Source organism: Oryctolagus cuniculus, chromosome 8, assembly GCF_964237555.1.
Source record: "Oryctolagus cuniculus chromosome 8, mOryCun1.1, whole genome shotgun sequence".
NCBI lineage: Eukaryota > Metazoa > Chordata > Mammalia > Lagomorpha > Leporidae > Oryctolagus > Oryctolagus cuniculus.
The window spans coordinates 80,223,190-80,248,249 of NC_091439.1; the positions used below are offsets into that span (position 1 = coordinate 80,223,190).

The 25,060-nt window shown below is 42.5% G+C and overlaps 1 pseudogene; it reads left to right on the forward strand.

Annotated features, from left to right (window-relative positions):
* Positions 1-11,813: 11,813 nt before the first annotated feature.
* Positions 11,814-14,200, forward strand: LOC100350512 (E3 ubiquitin-protein ligase Hakai pseudogene; annotated as a pseudogene).
* Positions 14,201-25,060: the final 10,860 nt, after the last annotated feature.

A 25,060-nucleotide genomic window follows, 5' to 3' on the forward strand; every position in this document is an offset into this window, starting at 1 on the left:
GGATAAGTGCAGTGGGGGCAACAGGCACGGAGTCACCACACAGACACTGGGAGTCAGGTGAAAGCAGGCCAGAGGCAAGCAGCCCGCAGACTCATTTATTTCAGTTGGTACAGCAGCTTATATAGCCGAGGCAGCCAATCTGATCAAGGGGTGGTTTATGCCCTAACCAATCACAGCCTGTTGCCAGGTAGGCACCTTTGCCATGTGGGTTCTGAAGCCATTCCTGCATAACACACTTGCTTGCCAGCGGCCATCTTGGCATGGCCTTCTCATTCCACCACAGAGAAGAACTACAAATGAAGTTAACCTTGATCTGGATTTTTCTAAATCTTTTCTGTCACTGAAAGCTTTCATGTTTGCTCTTTTGTTCCTCCTTATTTCTTGACTTGCCACCATTATATCCCTTTAAAAATCAAGTTCCTAGGGCTGGTGCTGTGGTGCAGTGGGTTAAAGCCCTGGCCTGAAGTGCCAGCATCCCATATGGACACCAGTTTGAGTCCCAGCTGCTCCTCTTCTGATCCAGCTCTCTGCTATGGCCTGGGAAAGCAGTAGAAGATAGCCCAAGAGCTTGGGCCCCTGAACCCATGGGGGAGACCCAGAAGAAGCTCCTGGCTCCTGGCTTCAGATTGGCCCAGCTCTGACTGTTGTGGCCATCTGGGGAGTGAACCAGTATATGGAAGACTTCGCTCTCTTGTCTCTACCTCTCTTTGTAACTCTGTCTTTCAAATAAATAAAATAAATCATTTTAAAAAAATCAAGTTCTTTTTTCACAGTGCTTTAGAGACTTCCAGGCAATGGAATAATGTTATAGGAACATAACAAACAATAACAAACCAGCAAAATCACAACCTATAGTTTATTTTTTTAAGATTCATTTATTTATTTATTTTGAAAGTCAGAGTTAAGAGAGAGAAAGACACACACACACACAGAGAGAGAGAGAGAGAGAGAGAGAGAGAGAGAATCTTCCATCTGCTGATTCACTCCCCAGATGGCTGTAATTGCCATGCTGGGCCAGGCTGAAGCCAGGAGCCAGAAGCTTCACCCACATCTCTCATGTGGGTGGCAAGGGCCTAAACACTTGGTCCATCTTCTGCTGCTTTTTGCCAGACCATCAGCAGGGAGCTGCATCGGAAGTGGAACAGCCAGAGCACAAACTGCTCCCCATAATGCTGACATCACATGTGGTAGCTTTGCCTACTACACCACAAAACTGGCCCTCAGTTCCCTTATTTTTAAATTTTCTCAATAGTTTAGGTTTCTACATATAAGCAGTCATCAATAGAGTTCAACTTCTTGCCTTATCAAGCAAAGAAATCATTCTGAATCCAAATTGAGATTATGTAAAATAAATTGTATGCAATATAAACATTCATTTTTTTTTCTTTAAATAAATCCAAATTTAAGTTAATGACCTACTGTGATGGTTAATTTTCCATATCAACTTGACTGGACCATGGACCACCCAGATATTTGGTTAAACATTACTCTGGGGGGGGGGCGGGGGTCTTGAGGATGAATCAGTAGACTGAGTAAGGCAGATTGCCCTCCAAAATGTGGGAAGGGCTCATCCAATTTATCAAAGGTCTGAAAAAGAGAGGATTCACTTTCAATGTGCCTGTGTTCTACCTGGGATTCAGTCTTTTCCTGCTTTTGGACTTGGACTTGTTCTGGAGCTATGCCATGGAATCTCTTGGTCTCCAGCTTGCCAGCTGTAGATCTTGGGACTTTTCAGCCTGCGAACCCATGTAAGGCAGTGCCTTAGAATAAGCCCATCTCTCTCTCTCTCTCTCACCTCTTTCTCTCTCTCCTCTGTTTGTCTGGAGAACCCAGACTAACATACATATAATGACATTCAAGTCTGACTATAATTGCATGGATTTTACGCAATTTAAATTTAGCTATATTGATTGATTTTGGTTTTAAGTTCCCAGTAATTTTATTTTGCAAATCTAATTATAAAATAAGAATGTGCTTGCATGCACACACACACACACACATAAAGAAACAGACATAGACACATATTCATTTTCTCCAATGGTCAGATGGGGGGGATCTCCCAATTTCTTTTTTGTTTTTCTCCAGAACTTTTTTAAAAGAACTGTCCATTTATACTCCATTTCTCCACTCCAACCCTAGTATTCATTCTTCAATGACTTTTACTGGCTTCCAAGTTTACCCCTCTGTTGAAATTATTAACAAAGTCTTTAATGATCTCCTAATGCATAATATTTCCCATCATAGGTCCTCATTCCTTTTTTTTTTTTTTTTTTTTTTTTTGGCAGTGCTGATTCTCTCTTTCCCTGATACTATTCCCTTTGTTTATACAGTACTGCTTCCTGATTCCTCTCAATTTTTTGGTCATTTTTCCTATTTCATTTACCAAGTCTGTTTCCTCTGCTTGAGCCTTGCAGTTTTCTCTTAAATGAGATCATCTTCTATTGCTCCTTTCAGCAATTCTAACAGCTCCAGTTCTACATACTGGCTACAAAAATCAATATCCCCAACCCAGACATTTTCCCACATGTACAGTCTTGTATTGAATTTCCTATGATATACTTAATGCTCAAATTTGTAAAATTGAAATTATCTCCCCCTAAAACTATCCCTGCTCCTGTTTTCTCCCTCAGTTTCAGTAGTCATCATTTCACCTCTTTCTTTATAAATGGAATGACAGCATAAACGGAGCAATGTCTGTGACATATGGAAGATGCTGTGAATTGCATTACACATGTTTGCTGCCCATCCCTAGGGGACAATTGTACTTTCCCTGACTTATTGACAACAGGTTGACCATGTGACTTGCACTGGTCAGTAAAAGGCAAGTGTAAATGACGATGTCACTTTCCAGCAGACACTTACAAGCAAGAACATAGTCTTCCATGCTCTTTTTGCTTTATGCTGGGACAATCAGCAGTATTATAGATGTTCCATCACTCCAGGTACAGGCCTGAAGGCGACAGGAAACCGGGCCGCAGCCAACCTGCAAGGAAATAGTAGCATAATGTAAATGAATGATAATGACTGAAATTTCAGGATCATGTGTTAACATAACACATCTTAGTCTGTCTGACTTATCTGGGGCTGGAAAGGCTTGAATTACATAGCCATCCATGCACCCAATAATGTGTAACCATCATTTTAGACAGTCAGGATCTCTTGTAAGATTGTAAAAAAGTTCCTAACTGTTTCTTCACAAAATGAAATATGAAGTAAAATTAAAAGCTAATGGAAATTGAGGGTATAAAAATACTAACGACAAGCACTGAAACTTGGTTAAAGAGATACCTGCAAAACAGTTATCTGTTTATAATCTGCTTATAAAACTGGATACAAACATCATACATAATTCTTACAATGCAAGGGATATAAAATGTTAACATAACAACACTTTGCATCTAAATTTCATATTACATTAGCAAACACTGAAAGCTTGAAAAGGACAAAAGTTTACTAACTTCTTTGTATCAAGATGAGAGATTTCAAAATATAGCATTTTGGGGTGCTGGTGCTGTGGCATAGCAGGTAAAGCTGCTGCCTGCATGCCAGCAAACCATATGGGTGCAGGTTCGTGCCCCCACTGCTCCACTTCCGATCCAGCTCTCTGCAATGGCCTGGGAAAGAAGAAGATAGCCCAAGTCCTTGAGCCCTGCATCCGTGTGGGAGACCAGAAAGAAGCTCCAGGCTCCTGGCTTTGGATTGGTGTAGCTCCGCCCATTGTGGCCAACTGGGGAGAGAACCAGTGGATGGAAGATATCTCTCTCTCTCTCTCTGCCTCTACCTCTCTCTCTGTGTAACTCTGACTTTCAACTAAAATAAATAAATCTTTAAAAAAAAAAAACCAAAATAAAGCATTTTGCTCTCAACTAAATATTACAAAAGTAGATGTTAGGCAATTATGTTAACATTCTTAAAGATAGTTTAGTAGGGTTTTTTAAGATGGTAAAATAAAAACTCAGGGGCCGCCACCACTGTGGTTCAGTAGGTTAAGCCTCCGCCTGTGGTGCTGACATCCCATGTGGGCACCAGTTCTAGTATTGGCTGCTCCTTTTCCAATCCAGCTCTCTGCTATGGCCTGGGAAAGCTATAGAAGATGGCCTAAGCCATTGGGCCCCTACACCTGCATGGGAGACCAGGAAAAAGCTCCTAGCTCCTGACTTTGGATTGGCATAGCTCTGGCTGTTGCAACCATTTGGGAAATGAACCAGCAGATGGAAGAACTTTTTCTTTGTCTCTCCCTTTCACTGTCTGTAATTCTATCTATCAAATAAATAAATAAGATCTTTTAAAAAATAAAAACTTAAAAAAATTTTTCATTCTCCTCCTTGAAACCTACCAATAATGAAAAAATAATGTAGAAGCAAAACAAAACAAAACAAAACAAAAAAATCCCCAAAAACCCACAACTTCACCTTCAATGAAACAAGGAAGTGATACAACCCAAAATTACAAAATAGGAAGCAAAGTTACCAAACAATGAAGTGAAATGAGGGAAGAGATGCTTGCTGAGAATCAAATCTCTAATCTTCTCTGATCTTGATCAGAACATTGATTTTTTGAAAAGGAAGAGGCACAAACCTGAAACGCTGCAATTACAGTAGCAAGATCTGAGCCTGAAATGTCTAGTTTGAAGGGGAGGTGGAACTGAAGAAACCAGGTTGGCGTGCTAGCTTTATGGCCTTCAGCTTCTTCTCTGAGCCACAGAAATTGCTTGGATGAAGACAGTGTACAAAGGAAGAGAGGAGCCACTAAGTGCATATCACTCCCCATCCTCAGGCAAATTTTTGTCAGTAACTATTTGACAGGTACTGTGTCCTCGGGAAACCGCTAAGTATAAGGAGGCCAGGGGTCAATGGTGAGCTTTTATAGCTTCTGTGGTAGAGACAAGTGAGAAGGGTGAGCAATCTGCAATTTCTGCCAGATTCTATCAAAAATAATCAAGATGGGATAGAAGAACACATTTTTTTAAAAGATTTATTTATTTATTTAAGAAGCAGAATTATAGACAGAGAGAGGGAGAGACAGAGAGATCTTCCATGCACTGGTTTGCTCCCCAAATGGCTACAACAACTGGAGCTGGGCTGATCCAAAGCCGGAAGCCAGGAATTTCTTCCTGGTCTCCCATACAGGTGCAGGGGCTTAAGCACCTGGGTCATCCTCTGCTTTCCCAGGCCATCAGCAGGGAGCTGGATCAGAAGTGGAGCAGCTGAGATTCAAACTAGTGTCCATATGGGATGCTAGCACTGCAGGCAGAGGCCAACCCACTATGCCACAGCACCAGCTTCTAAAATTTTTTTTTAATTAAGTCAAGAACATAAATAAAGCTCCAAAGAAGAGTATATAGTTCAAGATTACATTACCCACTAAATTGGCTAAGAGTTAATATTATTTCTTTATAGTCTCTGTATGTAGTTGGTTGTCACTCAACTCATGTCTACCTGAACCTAAAAATGTGATTTTATTAGAGAGTAAGTCTTTGAGGTTGCAAACAGTAAGGTGAAGCCATACTAGGTGAAGGTAGGCCCTCAACCCAATGACTGATGTTCTGATAAGAAAGGGAGGGCACAGAGAGAGCACACAAAAGGAAAAGGCCATGTGATAATGCAGGCTGAGGTTGCAGTGATGCATTACAAACCAAAGGAAAGCATGGGTTTCTGGGAGCTTGCAGATACCAGGAAGAGGACAGGAAAGCTTCTGTCCTAGAGCCTTCAGAAGGGAGAATGGCTCTGGCAACACCTGATCTCATACTCCTAGCCTCCAGAATTGTGAGTAAATACATTTCTGTTGTTTTAAGCTATGCAGTTTGTAGGACTTTGTTATGGCAACCCTAGGAAACTAATACAGCCTTTAAGAAATTACATACACCACGACTGTGGTGAACAGACTCTAGGGTGGTCACTGTGATCCCTGCCTCTTGGTGTTCATACCTTTGTATGAACTCTTCCTTGAGTGTGGGGAAGACCTGTGATTTGTTCCTAAGTAATAGGAGGGGATGTATGTGATTGCATATGATTCCTTGTGATTGTAGCCCATCTTAAGTTAGGAGATTCTTCTTTTGTGACTTTGAAGAAGCCAGTCACCACGTCATGAGATGTCATAGGAAGAAGGCCATGATGCAAGAACCTGACTGTGACCTCTGGTCAATAGCTGGCAAGAACCTGAGCGGGCATTTGGTATAGTGGTTAAGATGCTGCTTGGAATACTTACATCCCACATTGGAGGGCCTGGTTTGACTCCTGGCTCGGTTCTCAATTCTGGTTATTGCCAAAGTGAACTCTTGGAGGTAGTCGGGTCCCTGCACTCACTTGGGAGACTCAAATTGAATTCCTGGCTGCAAACTTCAGTTTTCCCTATCCCTGGCTGTTATGGGTACTTGGGGAGTGACCCAGTGGATAGGTGATATCTTTCTGTCTATCTGTCTCTGCTCTGCTTTTCAAATAAAATAAGCAAATAAATACATGAGAAAGAAACTGATGACTTCAATCTGGTATTCTGCAAAAAACTAAAATCTACTAACAACTATTTTGATTTTGGAAGCAGATCAGCTGAGACTCAGCTGAGTCTCAGATGTGATCACAATTCTGACCAAGATCTGAGTGAAGCCTCAAAGTAGGGGTTGTAGCTAGATGATCCTCAGATTCCTGACCTACAGAACTGTGAGACAACAAGTAAGTTTCATCTTATGCCACTGAATTAGTAATAATATTGTTATTAAATAATAGGCAACTGATATAATGTCCTTTCTAGAGGAAGAGTTCTAAGAAGGCCAGGATTTCAATAAAAAAAATTAAAGCATTAGAGAAGATGAACAGGAGATGGAAGAACTCAGAAAATGAATGGAAGTGGGGCATACATTTGGCACAGCAATTAAGATACTGCTTGGGGCACCTCTGTCCTATAATAGAGTGCCTGGGTTCAACTTATAGCTCTGCTCCCAATTCCAGCTTCCTAATAATGTACACCCTGGAAGGCTGAAGTAATGGCTCAAACACTTGAATCCCTACCATCCATGTGGGAGATCTGAACTGAGTTCCTGGCTCCTGGTTTCTGCCTAGCCCAGTCCTGGCTGTTGTGGGCATGTGGGAGGTGAACCAGTAGATGAAAAATCTCTTTCTGTTTGTCTGTCTCATTTTAAATAAATAAATAAAATAAATGGAAGATCTAAAGAGCATGTTAGGGAAATAAAATAAGGAAAAGAAAAACACATGAAAGAATATACAATGTAAAGAAATCACTCAATGCAAAATCTGAAAAAGTATAAAGATAATCAGATCTGATACAGCAAGAAGAAAATTCCATATAGCCACATGAAATAAAATAAGTTTTCAGGTGGAGCAAAAATTGAGAGAGAAAATAGAACAAATAGAGTTAAATAAATAGTAAAAAATTAGCAAGTGTTTTCTGGAAATGAAGAACAGATTTGAAGATTGCAATCATAATCTCTAAGAGAAAAACTTGCTATTAAATGATGTACACCAAGACAGGTCTCAGAGAAATTTGAATTTTAACAAAAAAATTTTTTATGGAAATTCTATGCAGAAAAAGAAGTAACATTCAAGGTGAAAACAAAGAGAAAAGCAAGCTTTCCTTGGACTCCTCCACAGGATTGCTGGCATGCTGGAAAACAGGAGGCATGCCAGCCACAGCCTGCGGGAGATGAAATGCGACTCTGAAAGGATCCCTAACCAAGTTATCCTTCAACTATAAAGGCAAAGACAAATACTCTCAAGAGTCCTGAAACCCTGGGGATACACGGTCCACAAATCCTTAGGGAAGAAAAGGAAAATTATGTCAATGTCATTCAGTCTTCTAAGAGACGTATAGAAACATAAAGCTCAAGCATAACGAAGCTGCAGTAAAAGCAGTGCTAATGAACACAGTCCCTTCTAAAAAATGCCAAGATTGCAGCATGAAATGTGAATGTTGTTACTGTTGACATTATAAACAGAATAATACAAGTAATTCAAATCTGGGAGAGCTATTATTTCCTGAGTGTTATATGCCAGGCACTGTTCTAAGCATTTTGCATACACTTATTGGTTTAACCCACACAATAGTTTTACAAGGTTGGTTTAACTATTTGCCTCTGTTTTACTGGCAAGGAGCATGCATTTAGTAGTCAAATAATTAACCTTGAGTCTCATGGCAGAGAGCTGAGTCAACATTCAAGCATGGTCAATCTCTGGATCTAGAACTTGCACTGCAAGATGTTGCACTCGACATTTCTTTCTTTTTTTTTTTTAAAAAGCCAATGAAGATAAATAATTTCTGTCAATGATAATGGTGGGGATAAAGGGAACAAACAACAAATATATGCCATTAGAAATTAGGGGTTTTTGGGGCTGGTGCTGTGGTGTAGCAGGTAAAGCCGCCAACTGCAGTGGCATCCCATATGGGTGCCAGTTCGAGACCCAGCTGCTCCACTTCCGATCCAGCTCTCTGTTATGGCCCGGGAAGCAGTAGAGGATGGCCCAAGTCCTTGGATCCCTTCAGTCTGTGGGAGACCCGGAGGAAGCTCCTGGCTTCTGGCTTAGAGACAGAGAGAAAGGTCTTCCTTTGCCGTTGGTTCGCCCTACAATGGCCGCCGCGGCTGGCGCGCTGCGGCCGGCGCACCGCGCTGATCCGATGGCAGGAGCCAGGTACTTATCCTGGTCTCCCATGGGGTGCAGGGCCCAAGCACTTGGGTCATCCTCCACTGCACTCCCGGGCCACAGCAGAGAGCTGGCCTGGAAGAGGGGCAACTAGGACTAGAACCCGGTGTTCTGGCACTGCAAGGTGGAGGATTAGCCTATTGAGCCGTGGCGCCGCCCGGATAGTTCTAACTTCTAAGAAAATGTGAAAGCCCAAAATTGATGCGAAAAGAATTTAATGGTAGGGGGGCGGGTATGGAAGGCGGCATTTTGGTGCAGGTAGAGCTGATGCCTGTGGCACCAATGTCCCACATGGGTGCTGGTTTGAGTCCCGGCTGCTTCACTTCTGATCCAGTTACTGCTAATGCACCTGGGAAAGCAGCAGAGGATGGCCCCTGTACCCATATGGGAGACTTGAAATAAGTTCCTGGCTCTTGGCTTCAGCATGGCCCAGTCTTGGCTGTTGTGACCATTTCGGGAGCGAACCAGCAGATGGAAGATTCTCTCTCTTTCTCTCCCTGTATTTCTGCCAAATAAATAAATAAATAAATAAAAATTTAAAAAAAAAGAATTTGAGAGGCCAGCATGGTGGCACAATGGTTTAAGCCACCACCTGAGACACCATCACTCCATATGAACCCCAGCTGGAATTCCAGCTGCTCTGCTTTTGATCCATCTCCCCGCTGACGCTCTTGGGAAAGTAGTGGAAGACAGCCTCACAACTTGGGCCTCTGCCACTCATGTGGGAGTCCAGGGTGGAGTTCCAGGCCCCTAGCTTTAGCGCAGCCCAGCCCTGGCAGTTACAATCATTTGGGAAATGAACGAGTGGATGGAAGATCTATCTCTCTCTATGTATATCAATCTATCCCTTTCTCTGTAACATTATCTTTTAAATAAATAAATAAATATTTAAAAAAAAAGAATTTGGAAACCAGTTATATAAATAGTCATGGGGCAAAATGGAGAGATCTGTTAAAAATAAGAAGCACCTTGCCTGCCTAAAAAGCCTCAGACTCAGAAAGCTTTATAACCACGCTTACAAAACCTTCAAGTCACAGAGAATTTCTATATATTGTGTCACTTATAAAATTTTTCAGCCACATTATCAACAATGTTGTTATACATTATTAGTAATAATGAAAATATCACTTTACTTTTGATTCAATACTTTATGATTCAATATACTACCCATATTGAAAGTAATTGGGGGCTGGGGTTGTGGTATAGTGGGTTAAGCCCCAGTCCGCATCCCATATGGGCATTGGTTTGAGACCCATCTGCTCCACTTCTGATCCAGCTCCCTGTTAATGGACTGGGAAAAGCAGCTGAATATGGTCCAAGGGCTCAGGTCTCTCATGGGAGACCCAGAAGAAGCTCTTGATTCCTGACTTTGGTCTGGCCCAGCCATTATGGCCATTGTGAGAGTCTATCCCTCTCACTCTGTAACTCTGCCTTTAAAAATAAATAAATAGGGCCGGCGCCGCGGCTCACTAGGCTAATCCTCCGCCTAGCGGCGCCGGCACTTTTCCCTTTCTAGTCCCGGTCGGGGCGCCGGATTCTATCCTGGTTGCCCCTCTTCCAGGCCAGCCCTCTGCTGTGGCCAGGGAGTGCAGTGGAGGATGGCCCAGGTGCTTGGGCCCTGCACCCCAGGGGAGACCAGGAAAAGCACCTGGCTCCTGGCTCCTGCCATCGGATCAGCGCGGTGCGCCGGCCGCAGCGCGCCAGCCGCGGCGGCCATTAGAGGGTGAACCAACGGCAAAGGAAGACCTTTCTGTCTCTCTCTCTCTCACTGTCCACTCTGCCTGTCAAAAAATAATAAAAAAATAAAAATAAAAAAAAAATAAATAAATCTTTAAAAAAAAGAAAGAAAGAAAACAACTACATTATCTCAGGGTTCCCATTATAACAGAAGTAGATGTAATTTCCTTTGCTATTTTCTTGCTCTCCTTGAGATAGGGTTTGCCATCCTAGGACTTTATTAACCATGAGTGTACTCAGGGCCTGGTGGCATGAGCTCTCTGGTTTTCTCCTTCCTGGGCTGTTTGGCATCTGCTTGGGTATACAATCCCAAGGGTCCCCATCCCACAAGGTCACATGCTGGGACCTGTGTGGTTTATGTGGCTTTCAATCATATGGTTTGCTGCATTCTGATCCATTCTCTCTCTCAAATGTGAGACCTCTCCAGACTTCACAGAGTGTATATTACCAGGAAGAGAAGCATTTGGCTGATGGAACACACTGATAAGGAGACAGAGGCAGTGGGGGTCCTGGTTTCATGCCCCCTTGACCAGCCTGGGACTGATTGGCCAGCAGGCAAAAGTGATTTCTCTTGCCCCCAGCACTGGGGGGCGACAGTGAGAAAGAAGTGCCACAGACTTCTTCCTGGGCCATGTGGGGGCCTGCTGCTTCCTGGTCTAGCCTCCTGGGTGGTGCTCATACTCCCAGGGCAGCAGCGGCCCCTTCTCTGCTTCTGCTGAGCTCCCAGTCTGGACAGTGCGTGACTCAGGTTCCATAGGAAGGGGAGAGTGCAGACTGCTGCTGCTTGGCCCCATGTTATAGGGCTCTGGTGGGTAGTACCAGTCCTGGAGCTAGAGATGCCTCATGACTTCCCGCTGTCTCAGGTAGCTCTGGGCAGGTGCTATCATGGTCACTACCTGTCTGTTTCATCTCTCCCAACCTTCACGGATAAGAGGTTAGCAAAGGGAGTCAGATATAGTTTTCCAGACATAATTGGAGCCTCTTTGATACCTATGCCCTAAGAATGCCTTATGCTTGAGCTATGATCCTTACTAATCATCATTTAGTGGCATTTTAAAAGGAGATTTTTTTTTAATTATTGTTAAGATTTTATGTATTTACTTAAGAGGTAGAGTTACAGACAAAGAGAGGGAAAGACAGAAAGAGGTCTTCCATCCACTAGTTCACTCCCCAAACGGCCACAACAGCTGGAGCTGAGCTAATCTGAAGCCAGGAGCCAGGAGCTTCCTCTGGTCTCCCATGTGGGTGCAGGGGCCCAAGCACTTGGGCCATCTTCCACTGCCCTACCAGACCATAGCAGAGAGCTGAACAGGAAGAGGAGCAGCTGAGACTAGGATCGGCACCCATATGGGATGCCAGCACCATAGGTGAAAACTTAGCCCGCTACGCCACAGTGTCCCCATAAAAGGAGATCTTAAAACCAAAATGTCCCCAACCCTTTCTCCAAAGAATGAGTCACAAGGCATTACCAGCTCCGGGTAGCTGGATGGGCTTAATGATCACAGACGAATTATTTCATCTCCAAACAAGCCAACAAAGCCAACCCTGCACCTGGGCCTCAGAGGACTATAAGACAGGATGGCCGTGAAGGCACCACCTGGGGATGAAGCAGAGTTCAAATACAGTGATGTTCGATATGACTGTAAAGGTGCTGAACTGGTGGAAATCAGTAAAGACTTCCTGGACGCCATTTTTGGGAAATTTCCAATAACCATCCTAAGTGAAAAGAATGATACACCAGTTCACTTCTGTGACAAATGGGGACTGCCTATTAATATCTATAGATGCATGAGCCACACAAGCATGCTTTTTGCTATGTCTATGCTATTTTTAAAAAATGAATGAATTTATTTATTTTTAAGGAATACAAATTTCATATGTACAACTTTAGGAATATAGTTATTCTTCCAACCATACCCACCCTCACACCCACACTCCCACCCCTACTCCTCCTCCCTCTCCCCTTCCCAGTACCATTATCCACTAAGATTCATTTTTAATTAACTTTGTACACAGAAGACCAACTCTATACTAAGTAAAGATTTCAACAATTTGCACACACACACACACACACACAAACTGAGAACAAGTTTCACAGTCAACTCTCATATTACAACTCATTGAGGACAGAGGTCCTGCATGGGGAGTTAGTGCACTATTGTTTATTTAACAATTAACACTCTCATATATGACATCAGTGACTACCAGAGGCTACTGACATGAACTGCCTAGGCTGTGGAAGCCTTTTGAATCCACAAACACTGTCAGTATTTAGACATGGTCATAAGCAAAGTGGAAGTTCTCTCCTCCCTTCAGAGAAAAGTACATCCTTCTTTGATGGCCACTTCTTTCCTTTGGGATCTCACTCACAGAGATCCTTCCTGTAGAATAATTTTTGCCACAGTGTCTTGGCTTTCCATGCCTGAAATGCTCTTGCTGGCTTTTCAGTCAGACCAGGAAGCCTTAAAGGCTGATTCTGAGGTCAGAGTGTTACTTAAAACAACAATTTTATGAGTTTGCTAGGTGGACTGCTTCCCATGTAAAAACATTCTTTTCTTTTTAATTCGGTCTATTATAATTACCCGACATGTGATCCTATTTATACAGTCACTTTAACACTTAATCCTATTTATATATTCATTTCAACACTCAATGAAGGGTACCGTTTAAAAACTTGTCATGGGACCCTAAATCCCATTAAGCTGCATGATAAAAATTTATTAAAGTGATCATATTAAGTGTCTATGCTATTTTACATGAAAAAAAGGGGGGAGATAAGATGTGTCCAGGCTGTAGTGGTGCAGTGCAGTGAACTGAGCAGTGCACATGAGGTTCTCTCTTCACGTGTGACATCATTCAAACGTGCAAGAGAACATACTTGTTGCAGAGAGATTCACAGTTTCATATCAACCATTGCCATATGAGAACTGGAAAACCTGTTACTTGTGCTTCACTGGAAAATGTTCAAGCTCCTACTGCCCCACCGCCAACTGAAAACCCTGATTGTTTTATAATGCCACAAGATAAGCACCACATGAGCCATATCCTCCCAAGGCAGCACATTGTGGTACCACCACCCCCTTTGCAATGTGTGCCCCAGGAGCATTAGAATCATGATAATCTCCTGAGGCTATCCATGCTCCTCCAGCATAACTGTCTATGACTCTACCTCAAACTTGCTGCATCAGTCAGGAAATCTTTTGTGTTTCAACAAGAATACATAGTAATTTTATAACAGTTCCTATTTAGGATGACTCAAGTTCAGGTGCTACAGAACTACCATTTCCTGCCCCAGCACCTGCTCACCATTATCCTGAATATTGGGGTTAGTTAGTAATACTGCATCCTCATCATCCGCAGCAACATTATGCACCACACCCATCTCCTGCATTACCAATAAGGCATCCAGCGCCACATCCTCCCAAAGCTGCAAGTATACACTTGGTATGTGGTCAAACTTCAACTCCACCAATGACCTCTGTTTCACCACCAACAACCCCTCTCCTGGATTAATATCCACAGTCCACTTTATATGAACCAACCTCCTCCAGGACCTCCCCCAATTCAACATGCTGGTCCACCTGTAACTGTACCCCCTTGTCACCATTACAACCCTAACTCTTTACCCCAGCTCACAGAGGATCAAGAAACTCCATGTCCTCCATCTGCACAGCCAAGGGAATGTGTCCTGGTATATGGCTGGCACAAAGAAGCCATCTTCCCCTCCACAAATGCAGGGTCTTCCTCCTCAAACCTCACTTTCTGAACTACATCATCCACATCAAACAAGAATCAGACCATATTACCAATGATGACAATATTTTGAACTGAAGAAGAAATGATAAGAAAAACATGTATGGTCAATCTTTTTTTTTTTTTATGGTCAATCTTTTAATTAAGCTTTGACCATTTAGGGAAGGAAGAGTACCTCGTACTGAGGTGACTATGAAGACGGAGGATCTTAGGGCTGGTGTTGTGGTATTAGCAGGTAAAGCCACTGCCTGCGATGCTTTACCATATAGGCGCTGGTTCATGCCTAAGCTGCTCTACTTCTTCTTCTTTTTTTTTTTTTTAATTTTATTTATTTATTTGAGAGGTAGAGTTACAGACAGTGAGAGAGAGAAACAGAGAGAAAGGTCTTCCTTCCGTTGGTTCACCCCCCAAATGGCCGCCACTGGAACTACATGCTGGTCCATCTGTAACTGTAACCCCTTGTCACCATTACAACCCTAACTCTACATGCCACGCTGGAACTACACCAATCTGAAGCCAGGAGCTAGGTGCTTCACCCCGGTCTCCCACACGGGTGCAGGTGCCCAAGCACTTGGGCCATCCTCCACTGCCTTCCTGGGCCACAGCAGAGAGCTGGACTGGAAGAGGAGCAGCCAGGACTAGAACCCGGTACCCATATGGGATGCCAGTGCCTCAGGCGGAGGATTAGCCAAGTGAGCCATGGCACCAGCCCCAGGCTGCTCTACTTCTGGTCCAGCTCTCTGCTTATGGCCTGGGAAAGCAGTGGAAGATGGCCCCAGTGCATGGGCCCTTGCACCCATATGGGAAAACCAGATGAAGCTCCTGGCTCCTGGCTTCAGCTTGGCCAGCTGTGGCTGTTGCAGCCATTTGGGGAATGAATCAGAAAGATTCTCCCTCCCCCCACCCTTTTCCTCCACTCTCTGTAACTCTAAATTTCAAATAAATAAAATAAATCTTAAAAAAAACCCACATAAGGTCTTGTTGGAAATTGTTTCAAATCTTGATCTTAGGATTGCTTTTAAGCACTACACTACACAGATGAGTGGCTCAGTTAAGCATATCTGAATTTTAACAACCTATTTTCCCCTAGTGTGGTATATTGCCCCAGAGGTAACCATTTGTGAAAATTTTAAAAAACTGTGCCACTGTCCCACTTTAAAAGTATTACTTTTAGGCCGGCACTGTGGGTCAATAGGCTAATCCTCTGCCTTACGGTGCTGGCACACCAGGTTCTAGTCCCGGTAGGGGCGCTGGATTCTTTCCCGGTTGCCCCTCTTCCAGGCCAGCTCTCTACTGTGGCCCGGGAGTGCAGTGGAGGATGGCCCAAGTGCTTGGGCCCTGCACCCCATGGGAGACCAGGAGAAGCACCTGGCTCCTTCCTTCGGATCAGCGCAGTGTGCTGGCCACAGCGCGCCAGCCGTGGCGGCCATTGGAGGGTGAACCAATGGCAAAAGGAAGACCTTTCTCTCTGTCTCTCTCTCTCACTGTCCACTCTGCTTGTCAAAAATAAAAAAAAATAAAAAAAGTATTACTTTTGTTAAACCTAATGTTTAGTGTTTCTTGTGATACATTTTGTTAACCTGTGTAAAAGGATTACATTTCAATGTACTTCTAAAAGTGCTATTTTTATGTGAATTCAAGTACAGCCACATTCTAGGTATTTTAATATTTATTTTATTTATTTGAAAGTCACACACACACACAGCAAGAGAGAGAGAGAGAGAGAGAGAGAGAGAGAGAGGTATAGACATAGTTTCCATCCACTGGTTTACTCCCCAAATGGCTTAATCAACCTAAACTGGGCCAGGCCAAAGCCAGGGGCCAGGAACTTCATCCATGTCTCCCATGTGGGTGCAGGGGACCCAAGGACTCGGGCCACCTTCTGCTGCTTTCCCAGGCACATTAGCAGGTAGCTGAATCAGAAGTGGATCAGCCAGCCCTTGAACCAGTGTCCATATGGGATGCTGGCACTGAAGGCGGTGGTGACAAAACTCACTATACCACAATGCCAGCCCCTGTTTCATAAACCAAATGTTTTACCACTAAGTTTCCAAAGTTATAATATTATCCTAAAAGTAAAAACGAGAGAGAGAGAGAGAGAGAGTGTTTGGTTGCTACATCATGACTCCTTATGACGCAACATGGTTCTCTGTGAGGCTGACTCACTCCAGCCCTCCTGTTATTGGGCTTAGGCTGCTACTCAGTTACCCCATATTGTGGAGGCTTGAGGAACTCTCTGGGCTCAGTGTCTTCCAGGACCCATTAGGCTTGAAAATAAGCACAGATCACCTGTTGTCTCAAATCCCCAATATTTCCTTGGGGAATATGAGCACCAGAGGGTTGGGGTGGAGGCCCACATGGAAGGGCAAGAGAGTATTTAGCCACTTCTCAGAGGCTCTACCAGCATCCACTACACTTACTTGCTCTTCATTAAAAAAAATAATGTTAGAACAGAAGTTAATATTTTACTTCACTTTTTTTTTTTTTTTGCCATTTTGTCTCTTCTTATGGTTTTGGTAGATTAGTAAAATTTGAACTTGACAAAGAGTAGTAATTTGAGCTCAGTCTTAGAAGATGAGTTGTGCATGTATGGAATGGAGACCTTTCAGGAAGGTAATACGACAGGTGAAATTATGAAGGAAGGAACACTGAATATACTTCAGAGCAGACAGGAAGCAAGATAGGATACTTTTTAAAAGTGTGGAGCCAGGCATGTGGTGGCAGTGAAACTCAATATGTTTATTCATACATCCCACCAAAATAGTTCTTGTGCTAAACCTAGACTTGTCTTCTGAACTCTAAAACCAAAAACTTAATGCTTTTGCTTCTCAACTTCTACTGTGATGGGAACAGAAGTTTTAAAAGAGCTTGCTAAACCCATGAACTAATAACAATCATTAACACTATTTAAGTTGTTCTGGAAAACAAAAATAAAACATTGGAAAGTTTCATTATTACCAGTCTACCATAACCAGAAGCTTAAACCATGAATACAGACAACATGCAAAAAAAAAAAAAAAAAAAAAAAAAAGGAAAGAAAAGAAAAAACCCAAAACAACTAAAATATTATCATCTGTCCTAACAGTTTATTTAAAGAATAAACCATCATCAGATTGTGTTCTAGGGATGAAATATATTATTTGTATTTTATTTGTATTTTTGTTTAATTTTGCATTACATAGATAAGTAAGGAGGAAGCCATTATTGTGAGGTCACACATAAAAATAATTAGGTGGACCTTTAAGGTTCTGAAAATCTTGTTGGAGAGACAGAAAAGTTGAACAACATGAAAATGTAAATAATGCATGACATGTATCAGAAATATCTAAAGATAGTACATTGCTTTTTCAAATGAATTATACAGGCATGCATTAGGTGCTCACAGAAAGATCATTATGCTGGAGTGGTAGGGGGAGGTTGACGAACAGTAGCAGTGTGTGTTGAGTCTTCCAGGATGAGTCGGATGTGTGTGGAGTGGGGACATTTCAAGCAGGTAATACAATAGGCAAAGTTATAAAGGAAGGAAAGCTGTAGATGCACATTTAGTAGGAAGTGTGCAAACTCTGCAATAAAAGAGTGAAATTTTATGGTTTAGAGACACTGTGAGTTAAAAATTGTACTCCTGAGGTAACAGTAATTTGAAAGATAGGTTGTGTGCCCTTTTATACATTCACCTGGCAAAACAACTTGGAGTCTCTTGGCGTAGGTGAAGTACACCTTGTTTTGTGTGAATAATGAGATTTACTGAGGGGAAGGTCCGTGTCTACCTCCATCACATATTTCCCACCTGGGTGCGGGTAAGGCCCCTGTTCACTTTCTCTCTCCCAAGACTTGGCTGCAAAACAAAAAGACACCTCTGCTCTACCTCTACTCTCCATCTCCACTCCTAGATTATATTTTAGTATCTTCACTAAGACATACTCCATCAGCATGCATGCCAGGTAAATTGTTGCCAAAAATGATGTAGGAGTAAATTTATGTACACTGAGACTTTCACAAAATCAGCTGAAACCCGAGGAGAAACACTGTGAGCAGTTTATTTCCTCGTGTAAACATGAATAGTTTGTCTAATTGAACTGTGGATTCCTTAGGGCTCAAAAACTAAATATTTGCAGTTTTGTGTATATTCAACGGTCAGGGGGTACACCCTACAACAGCTCCAGAGATGGAAGCATTAGCTGGGTCAGATGGGAACACAAAATAACCTTATTTCTCTTCTGAAAAAAGATAACTCCCTACCTATTTACAGAATGTGTGGCCCCTCTTCACCTCTCACCTCTCCTATTCCCTATAGCTGGTTATGTGGGTTTTTCTGCTCTCTATTTCTGATGCCTAGTAGGTTTTTGGTCCTTTTTGTGTACTTGCTTTGTTTTCTAAGATTTATTTATTTATCTGAAAGGCAGAGTTACCGAAGGAGAGAGGGAGAGACAGAGAGACAGGGATATTCCATTTGCTGGTTTATATCCTAAATGGTGGCAACAGTCAGGGCTAGACTAAGTCAAAGCCAGGAGCCTGGAACTCCATCTAGGTCTTTCATGAGGATGGCAGCGGCCCAAGCACTTGGACCGTCATTTGCTGCTTTCCCAGGTGTATTAGCAGGAAGCTAGATAAGAAGTGGAGCAGCCAGTACTTGAACTGGTGCCCTTATGGGATGCTAGTGTTACAGGCAGCAGCATAACCTGCTGAGTCACAATGCCAGGTGCCAAGTCTCTGGTTCTCTCGCATTACTCCCTCACAGAGATATTGCTTTCTAGCTCCCAGAGCTGAACTATGCTTGCTTTGTGGCTGTTGTTGTTGCTGGTGCTTTTTCAATGTATTCAGCAAGTAAAGAGACAGACAGACAGGAGAGAGTCCCAGCCAGGACTGGGATAGGCCAAAGCCAATAGCCAGGAAGTCAGTTAGGTCCCTCCCATGTGGGTGGCAGGGACCCAACTTCTTGAGCTTTCACTACTGCCTCTGTTGTCTGCACTGGTGGGAAAGCTGGAGTTAGGAGCTGGTGCCAGGAACTGAACTGGTACTCTGACCCTGGGTGTGGCATCTTAACTGCTGTGCCCAATGTCTACCTCCACACTTGCTTTTCAAAGGTGTCCCCATTTTGTCTCAGCTTTCTTTATTCCTTCCAACATGTCACTGCAGTAATATGTACTCCTACTCTGCATTGACTTCACTATTCTCATCTTTTCTGAATCCCCAATTTTCTTCTTTATTATTCTTCCAAGCAGATTGCAGTTATTGATTGATTGGTTGATTCTGAATAATACAAAAGAGTTACTGACTCTACTTAAAAAATAATGAGAACTGTGCCTTCCCGCAAGCATGCATAGGGAGCAGATAAACTCTTGCATGACAAATTGAGAAAATAAACACTTTATCTTATTAGATTGTTTCCACAAGGATGCAAATGAAGCGATGGATAGATCACCACCAATTATATTACAAACACTGCTTGGGATTTTAGCATCCATTATCGTATCTACCATCAGTTTTCAAAGTTGTTTTTGAAATTAGTACTTTGATCATAGAGAGAATGAAAGATGTCCATTGGATCAATAATACATCCATTTAACCTGACCCCAACTCCTAACAGTGGTTGCAAATATATTAAAGTATAGTTAATGCAGGGAGCCCTCAGGGTATAGGGGGTCAATTCCAGCATAAATAGCAGCAGTCGTGGTATAACCACACTGCAAAGTATCCCACTGGCTGTTCCACAAACAGATAAAAGATGGGCTCTAAAAATCCTAGATACATAAGATCTGGGATCTGCACTCACTGTAATTCACTTTTTTAAGATATAAAAGATTGTATTCACTCACATCTTAATAAATTATATTCTTCATCTTTGCCATGGCTCCATAGTAGGTAAAGTGGACTTCACCATTCAAAAATCTGACACTACTCTCAAATTTTAGCAATATCAGGTATCTTCAGAAAGTCCATGGAAATGTATATTATGAAAAAATAATGCATTGATTTAAAGACATTTTTGCACAAAAGTAAACTCATCTTTTAATTCCACTTTTCCACATGTTTTGAAGGAATTTAATGGAATTAAATTAGACTGAGTAGCTGATTTTATGTGGGCATTTTTAATTTTCATTATTCGTCCATTACGGGATTATCACATTAGTTGTTGTTGCTGTTGTTGTCATTGGTGGTGGTGTGTATATGTTTAGTTCACTAAATTATCAAAGCAATGATCATGGCTTATTCATCTCTGGTTTTAGAGAGTCAGGGACATGGTGATGCTCAATATATATTTGATTAATGAATACATGGGTGGTTTTGAAAGGAAGAGCTGTCAGCAAAGAAAGAGAAAAGGTGTTTACACTGGTCTGTGATGTGACCAAACATGGAGGAGCAGGAAAGAGCAAAGCATATTTAGAATAAATATTTCCCCAGCTTGGTTGAAAGTTTTAACATGTGTTGGGAAAAATATGTGGTCAAATTTCAATGTCAGATTGAATACCAGATTTAGGAGCTTGGGTATTCATTCTATTGATCATAGGAAACTTGACAATTTTGTAACACAAGATTGAATGGGGAAAATAATGCTTTAGGAAGATTCATCTGTCTGAAGAACGCAAGAAGAACTGAATTATGGAGGACTAGGGAAGGGAAGGTGAATGGAGAGATTAAATATAAATAAAAATAAGACCTGACATGCAGCAGTAGCGTCAGAATAGAAAAGTATGGATGATGGAAGAAATGTTTTTAAGGAAGGATCACAGCCGGTGCTGTGGCTCACTAGGTTAATCCTCCGCCTTGCGGCGCCGGCACACCGGATTCTGTCCCAGTTGCCCCTCTTCCAGGCCAGCTCTCTGCTGTGGCCAGGGAGTGCAGTGGAGGATGACCCAAGTGCTTGGGCCCTGCACCCCATGGGAGACCAGGATAAGTACCTGGCTCCTGCCATCGGATCAGCACTGTGCGCCGGCTGCGGCAGCCATTGGAGGGTGAACCAACGGCAAAAGGAAGACCATTCTCTCTGTCCCTCTCTCTCATTGTCCACTCAGCCTGTCAAAAAAAGGGAGGATCACTGGGCTTTTTGTTATGTTTAGGTTTAGAGATCAAGGAGGTCATGTCAAAGGTAACTTTCTGATTAAAAGTCAGGGCTAGAACAGCAGTGTTAGTTTCATTGCCAATGACAGAGGAACTTGGTGGCAGGTGAATGGGAAGGGATTGGGAACAGATTATGAAAACCTTAAGGATATTTGGAAATATATAAATTTAAATACCCTTCACACAGTTTAAGATGAGGGATGAAAATTTTGAGGAGAAATTTGGATCAAAAATAAATGGTTGCTAATGATATGTACATAAATGACAACAGATTTTTAGAAAATGGAAGAATTCTCTAAAAGAGATACGGCAAGAAGAGCAACAAAATAAAAATTAAGCTTTGGGATGATCTATGTTAAATTTGCTCATTTGTGGATAATACGCTTTGAGTGTATCTCCCAAAGATCTGTGCTAGGAGCTTGAGCCCAGTGTGGCAGTGTTGGGAGGTGGTGAAACCTTTAAGAGATGCTGCTTAGTGGAAGGGAAGTAGGTCATTGGAGGTGCTGCCCAGGGGAAGAATTAATGTCTTATGGAACCCAGTTAATTCCCACGAGATCGAGCCTGACCCCTGAAACTAGAGTCCAGAGTCAGAAGCAGATATGAAACCCAGGTACTCTCAAATCGGATGTGAGTGTCTTAAGTGATAGGACAAATTCCTACCCCCAAAATGTGAGCTTTTCCATCAGTAATTTTGCAAGATATAATGATTATGTAAAGAGCAATTGGCCAGCAAGTTTTTTAAATATCAAGAAGACTATTTAAAATATAGATTTATATCAAGTATCATTATTCATGGAACTATTACATGAAGCATATATTTTATCTTGAAATATTGGCTATTGATGAGCAAGCATTTATTTATTTATTTGAGAGGGAGAGTTATAAACACAGAGAGGAAGAGACAGAGAGAAAGATCTTCCATCTACTGGTTCATGCCCCAAATAGCCACAATGGCTAGAGCTGAGCTGATCCAAAGCCAAGAGCCAGGAGCTTCTTCTGGGTCTCCCATGCGGGCGCAGGGTAGCAAGCCATTTTAACATTAAGTATCCAGAACATAAAGCAAACTCTATACTATCTTAGCAGTCTTTATTATTATTATTATTATTTTGACAGGCAGAGTGGACAGTGAGAGAGAGAGAGAAAGGTCTTCCTTTGCCGTTGGTTCACCCTTCACACCGTGCTGATCCGAAGCCAGGAGCCAGGTGCTTCTCCTGGTCTCCCATGGGGTGCAGGGCCCAAGCACTTGGGCCATCCTCCACTGCACTCCCAGGCCACAGCAGAGAGCTGGCCTGGAAGAAGAGGGGCAACCGGGACAGAATCCGGCGCCCTGACTGGGACTAGAACCTGGTGTGCAGGCGCCGCAGGCGGAGGATTAGCCTGGTGAGCCGCAGTGCCGGCCCTTAGCAGTCTTTAAAGTCATATTTAATTCAGTACTTCACAAAATTGTACTGAAAATATCAAGAGCTTCATTTTATTTAATTACAAAAGGCAACAAGAAGTTCCTTACCCTGGTAGAATAAAAATGGCTGAAATAATATACCCAGTATAATTGCAAGCCAACAGGTGTTTCTCTTATAGATAAAAATGTTAGTAGTGCATAAAAAGCATTTCTAGGGATATGAAAAGTGTTTCTCAGAAAAACATTCACAGTACATGAGAACATGCTCTATGTGCTCAATCTTGTTCCAAAGATTAAACTTGTGGTATTTGCTAGGTCCTCTTTCAATAATGACATCTATTGAACACCACTTCTGTGTAAACTACGAAAGGCCAAGGCCACATCAGGGTAAAGCCCAGAGCCTGGACACTAGTACCACTTTTCCATGTGGGTGGCAGGGACCCAGCTACTTGAGCCATCACCTGCTGCCTCCCAGAATGTGCATTAGCGGGAAGCTGGAATTGGAAGCCAACCAGGACTCGATCCCAGGCACTTTGAAATGAGATGTTGGCACCCCAAGGAGTGTCTTAACTCCTGTGCCAAACTCACATCCCACATTCTTCCTAAAAATAAATGATAAATATGACATTTCTGTTATGGCATGTATAATTATTAAGCTGTTTTGCTGCCTGCTATCAATCAGATAATAATTTTTTTAAAAAAAGATCTATTTCTATGGAAGGGGGAGAGAAAGAGAGGGAGAGGGAGAGAGAGAGAGAAAGAGAGGGAGAGAGAAGGGGAGAGGGAGACAGAGAGAGAAAGAGAGGGAGAGAAAAAGAGGGAGATTGGTGGGGGAGAGAGGGAGAGAGAATCTTCCACACACTGATTTACTCCCCAAATCCACAACAGCTAAACCTAAGCCAGCCCAAAGCCAGGAGCCAGGTAATCCATCTACATCTCCCATATGGGTTTCAGGGGCTCAACTACTGGAGCCATCAGCCACTGCTTCCCAGGTGCATTACTTTGGAGTTGGATTGCAAGTGGAGTAGCTAGGACTTGAAATGACATGCTGATATGGGGCGTGGTGGCTGCAAGGAGTGACTTAACCTGCTGTGCCACCCACTCACTGCTACCACACTCACTCTCTGAAAACGATAATTTAAAAACTACACTTAATCTGTTCCTTCCAGGTAGATGTGACATTGAAAAAGAGAGAAAATAGTATCTTTTGAAGAAACTTGCATTACAAAGAGAACATGTTTTAAAAATAGATGCTTGGAAATGTTTCTTTATGTGATGTAAGGATGTGACAGATACTGAGTCAAACAGCACAGATCAGGAAAGGACTTTCTGCCCACTTACAGGGACCAAGGTCAGCAGACTGTGCCCTGCTGTCACCTCCTTCCAGGTCAGTCTTTGCTGCAGAGCCATCTTGAGGTCATCTCCTTCCTAGGAAACAAGGTGACTGATGGGTGCCAGGTTGTATAAAGACTCAGAATGAGAAATCCACTTGCTTCAGACTTGCCTGCTGATGGTGTAGTGTAAGCATTGCTGGGCCTCCATAACAGTTCAGTTTCTTCCTTTGCTCCATGCTACTTCCTCTCCCTTGTCTTTACAGGATTTGGTCCCTGAGGAAACATCTTTCTCCCAAATTCTGCTTTCTGGGAAACTAAACTGGAATGTGTGTCACCTAGTAAAACTATCTATACTACATTACACTTTGAAAACAGATTTTTTTAAACTTATTTAAAAGACTTCCCTCCCAACAAAGAAAAGCCCAGGACCAGATGGATTCACTGCTGAATGCTACCAGACATTTAAAGAAGAACTGACTCCAATTCTTCTCAAACTATTCAGAACAATCGAAAAAGAGGGAATCCTCCCAAATTCTTTCAATGAAGCCAGCATCACCTTAATTCCTAAGCTGGAAAAAGATGCGGCATTGAAAGAGAATTACAGACCAATATCCCTGATGAACATAGATGCAAAAATCCTCAATAAAATTCTCGCCAATAGAATGCAACAACACATCAGAAAGATCATCCACCCAGACCAAGTGGGATTTATCCCTGGTATGCAGGGATGGTTTAATGTGCGCAAAACAATCAATGTGATACACCACATTAACAGACTGCAGAAGAAAAACCATATGATTATCTCAATAGACGCCGAGAAAGCATTTGATAAAATACAACACCCGTTCATGATGAAAACTCTAAGCAAACTGGGTTTGGAAGGAACATTCCTCAATACAATCAAAGCAATCTATGAAAAACCCACAGCCAACATCCTAGTGAATGGGGAAAAGTTGGAAGCATTTCCACTGAGATCTGGTATCAGACAGGGATGCCCACTCTCACCACTGCTATTCAATATAGTTCTGGAAGTTCTAGCCAGAGCTATTAGGCAAGAAAAAGAAATTAAAGGGATACAAATTGGGAAGGAAGAACTCAAACTATCCCTCTTTGCAGATGATATGATT